A 5188-nucleotide genomic window follows, 5' to 3' on the forward strand; every position below is an offset into this window, starting at 1 on the left:
TCATATTCTAATATTCTATAAACACACAACGATAATATTATAAAATCATTACAAATTTATACAATATATTTACAAATTTTCTAATTTTTTAATTCTTCAAATTCTTCAACAACACTTTTTCTTTATCCTCATAAATTTTTCAAAATTATATTAAAGAATTAGAATAGAATATGATTCTTCAAAAATAGATATATCTTAAAGAGTATCAAATCTACGCGAGATATAACTCGAGTATTAAGATACTCTTGACAGAACCATCGAAGAGGAACGAAGTAAGAAAGGATTGTGGCTCGGAAAGGAGAACACGGTGAACGATGCTCGAGGAACGAAATCGACCGCGACGATAAGCGGCAATAAAGTAACGCGAGATAAGAACCTCTCGGGGACAGTAAATTTACCGACGGCGTCACGGCCGGATAGTCTGAATACCTGCGCACCAGTTAATGCCCGCTACACCTGTGCGTTGTATATCTCCTTGGTGGCTGTGCACTTTTTACGTCGCTCCGTACTTGGAACAATGAATCTCTCGCGCGATCGTTTTCGTTCTAGCGGATCTACAAACTACAGTAGTGACGTAATTGAAACAACAGGTGCTAATACGGACACGTATTGATCAAGATTTTTTTACTATTATAGATATCTGTCTGGAACACGAAGGTTTTTTTTCTTTATAATCTCTTAACTTTATACAACGATGTGGGCAATTTGAAGGGGCGTTATCAAAATAAATTTTTATTTAAATAATTATTCAAGTGAAATTTTTATTGTTTTTTGTTATATTGTATTATGTCACTTTATCTTGAATAATAACGTACAGTACAATGTTGTAAATATTGAAATATTAGATATTCAAATGATCAATTATTTGAGAACAGAGGAATATGCATTTAAATTAATATTTTATAATGTTTATATTCTGGAGTGTATATACTAAAGACGATTAATTTACATTTTGCAAATTTTTCTATTGTCAAATATATTATTTTACATAATAAATATTTATATTTAAAAATTGTTTTAAAATTTATAATTTGTATTATGATATATTATTAAATTCAAATTTTACCGATTTATATTCAAAAAATCGAATTTATTCCATAATCAATGTTCTGCTATATTTGAAATGTAAATTTGTTATTTTATATGGTACTTAAATATCTTTTAAATAATTTCATTATAAAAAGATTTTTCTATATGGAATTTCTACTTTCTACTTTCAAAAGTAATTTTTCATTTATTATTATAATTTCTAAATAGATTTTCTTTTTCATATTTTTTGATTTACGTACTTCTTGTTAAATGAAATCTGTACTATTTATTTTAATTATTATTAATATTATTATATATTATTAATATTTAATAATCAAACATTTAATAAATAAATTATTTGAAAATAATTTTTTTCTAAAAAAAAATTTTTAAATTTATTTTGCAAATATCTTTTTTCAAATTTTTTATTTTACTTGAAATAATTATTTATTTTTTCATTTATTTTTTTATTTGAATTATGAAAGTTATATATTACAGTACGGTCTCAATTATGTTTAATTATGAATTAGTAATTTAAATAAATGAAAGAACAATGAATAATGAAAACTGACAGAAAATTATTACAAACATATTTCATATACAGAATATACAGAATATACAGAATAAAATTTTCAAATATATTATAAATATTATATGATAGAAGATGTCTTTTTAATACTATATTTACATAAATTAATACTTTGTCGTTGGAAATAATCAATTTATTTTTCTATTAATAAATTTTAATTAATAAACAAAAAATAAAAATTGGTAGTGTTTTATATTAACAAAAATTTTTGTCTTTATAAAATATCAATATAATATATCAAGATTTTTATGATTGTTTGTAATGTACATATATTATTATTAAAAACATCTAAATTTTTATAAAATTTATACAAAATTGCAGTTGCAATTTTTGTATATAATCTTTCGTTTTGCTGCGAATTTATAATATTCTTACTCGAACTCATATAACTCATATAAATAATATTTGTAAGATAAAATCCTTATACAAAGTTTCTATATCGAATTTTTATTTGTTGAACCCCTTTTTCTTAAAAACAAAACTCTTATAATTTTATTCTTTCTCGAAAATTTTATTTCTTCCCTTGAGATTTAAATTACCGATTCTCATATTTTGCAAATATGTTAATTCCACAACTTATTTATCCCATTTCAAACATTTCGAAGAATTCAATAATGATTATAAAAGCAAACGAAAACATATTTAAATATATAATTAAGTAATAAAAAGATTCGATTAACGAGAAATATCGAAAGAAATTTCATTATCACAAAAAATCAGAAGACGATAAATCAATCGAATGCAAATCATGTTGCAATCTTATCATCGTGTGCGCCGATGCTTAATGATTCCTTATCCGGCCGGTTAAGTGACACTCGGTGACAGAAAAATGGATCCTCCTGAATATCATTAAAACTGCTCGGTTGTTGCGAATGCTCGCACGATTTCCCTATAGTTTGCATACGCGCGAACACACACGTGCGTCGACTCACCGAGCAGAAGGCACTCGGTACATATCTCGAAGCCGAGATCGCGAGTCGTGAATCTGCGAACTAGATAAGGGGATGATGCATAGCTTCGTTGTTAGAACGGCAACCGGTTCGCTCCGCGACGATGACGAAACACTCGTGTATGGAAACGGTAACGCGCAGTTTCCAACGCGTTTTTCCATTGTTTTCTTTTGTCTCGACGTCCCACGTACGTATTTTAGAATTCAAATTCTCATCAGTTTCGTTATATTTTTATAAATAATCACTTGTTGTGGAGAAAGTGTGAAGCAAGATATAAGTCACTTTCTTATTTGAAAGTTACCAATATGACATTCTTTTTATTTGTATTATCTTTTCAATTTTTTTTTTTTAAATTTTTCAAGTTTGCTTTTTGAAAATTTATAATATAATATATAGGAAAATTTATAATATAATAATAATTTATAGAAGAAATAATTGAATTTTATTTTCAATAATATTGCTCTGTTATTCCAATGCAAAGAATACACTTGTTATTTTAACTCTTTCCGCTTCAAATACTCATGGATAATATATTTATATTATTAAGTAGAAATACATATATTAAGCAAAAATAATATTTGATATTATAAATGTATGAATAAAAATATTGCAAAAAAATTACAGAATACTTTTTTTATCATGTTGAATAATTGAAAATAAATTATTTCAAGATGGCAAATAGTGAATTTATTTTTGATCCGAATGAAAATGACTATTTTGAAAAATCAAACTATAATTTCAGATTATAATCATAATAATTAATTATTCCATCAAAATAAGGAAAAAAATTTTAATTTAATTTAATTTTTAATAACAGAAGAAAAATAAAAAAAATATAAATAACTCTAGCGAAATTTATTAAATTATTTTCTATTCTATTATAATAATTGGCAATAAATCATTGAAGAAAACGACATTCTTGAACAATTTAATTTTTCAATTAAATCCAAAACATTTAATTCTTAGTTTAAAAGTCAGAATTGCTGTAAAATTTTATTGAAAAAAAAACAGGAATATAAATGATTAGAAATTAAAAGAGAAATAAAGATTAAAAACAACAGAACTAACAACATTTTTAAAATATAAGAATCCTATTAATTTATTACGAATCAAAAGATTATGATCAATATATAAGAAAATATTGTCCAAGAATGCAGAAAAAATTATTCGAAGATTTTCCCTCACTCTGAAAATGTTTATTGCAAAGTAAAATTTATTAATTTAAAAATAATCGTAAGAAGGAAATAATATTTATTTTTTAAAAAAATTTAAAAAAAAAATTATTTCTGAAATAATTTTCAAAATACATATTGAATAAATATAATATAAATAATGTTAATTTATATATATATAATATATATAACATATATTTAACATCGTATATTAAGGAATTAGTTTTATCGAAATCAAATAGTAACAGTAAATAATAATTATTTTTTTAAATGTTAAATAAATCATTTAATTATAATTACATTTATTTATTTTTATAAGATAACTTAATGAAATATTTGTATTCATTTCAAAAATAAATTATTTCTAATTATTATCAATCTCGACGAATCTATCAAAAAATTAATCATGAGTAAAATTGAAATCTCCATCGCAAAACTTTTTAAATTATTTTTGCATTATTCTTTCATTCATAATATCATTACATACATACATACATATTAATATATAATTTTCATTGCTATTTGTATCACATTTTTATGAAAATAAAAATATATAATTTTATGAAAATATAATTATTTTCTTCAATTCAAAATAAATTCTAAAAATAAATTCTAAAAATTTTTTAAATTATATATTAATTATGTAATTAATTTTTTAAATTAATATATATTAAAATCTTTAACGATCTTATGAAACATTATTTATTGATCAATATTTTTTTGTAACTTTAACTTTTTTACGCCAGTCATTGTATAAAATCATTATGCAAGGTTAACATATTTCTTAAAATGAAATGAACAGATAAAATGAGTATCCACAATATATATTTATATTTTTGTTTCAAAAATGATACAAAATATTATCATAAAATATCTCATTATTTTCTTTAAAAAATGAAAAGCGTTGTCTTTAAATATAATAATATGTTTTTAAATATAATATTTTATTATTTTATTAATCGGATTTATTAGTAAAATCTCATAATAAATCTCATAAAATAGAATCTCGAATTATTTTCATTATGTTCGAATAATTTAAGTATTAAATCAAAGCATCTGAGAAATGTTATTAAAATAATATATTATTTTATTTGGCTATATATTATTTATTAAATAATTATATATTAATTTATTACAAATAATTATTTCTAGATTATTATATTATTTGATTTTAAATTTAAAATTAAATCTTTTATTTTATTTTTTATTTAAATAATTTCATATAATTCTTGTTTATTTTATTATATCATTTCGAAAAATTGCTTTCATTTTTTTTAATAATAGATTTATATGAATAAAAGATTTATATGAACTTCCTGACGAAATGAAGTGAAAATAATGTATTTGAAGTAAGAATAATTATGAAAGTAAATATATTATATTATAAGATTTAAAATTTATTATCATTAAATTTATTATTAAAAATTAATTATTATTAAAATTATTAA

At 21.5% G+C, this 5188-nt stretch overlaps 1 protein-coding gene across 2 annotated transcripts in view; it reads left to right on the forward strand.

The window, feature by feature from the left end:
* The first annotated feature begins 295 nt into the window (after positions 1 to 295).
* Positions 296 to 5188, forward strand: part of LOC102680391 (protein Wnt-7b-like) — a 101114-nt gene continuing 96221 nt past the window's right edge. Inside the window, exon 1 of one of the 2 annotated variants that reach the window (XM_006617226.2) lies at positions 296 to 657. The gene's annotated coding sequence lies outside the window, so the exon portion shown is untranslated. The remainder of the gene's footprint in view (positions 658 to 5188) is intronic. The other variant, XM_031511230.1, reaches the window with a different exon arrangement.

This window comes from Apis dorsata, unplaced genomic scaffold (genome assembly GCF_000469605.1).
Source record: "Apis dorsata unplaced genomic scaffold, Apis dorsata 1.3 scaffold_295, whole genome shotgun sequence".
NCBI lineage: Eukaryota > Metazoa > Arthropoda > Insecta > Hymenoptera > Apidae > Apis > Apis dorsata.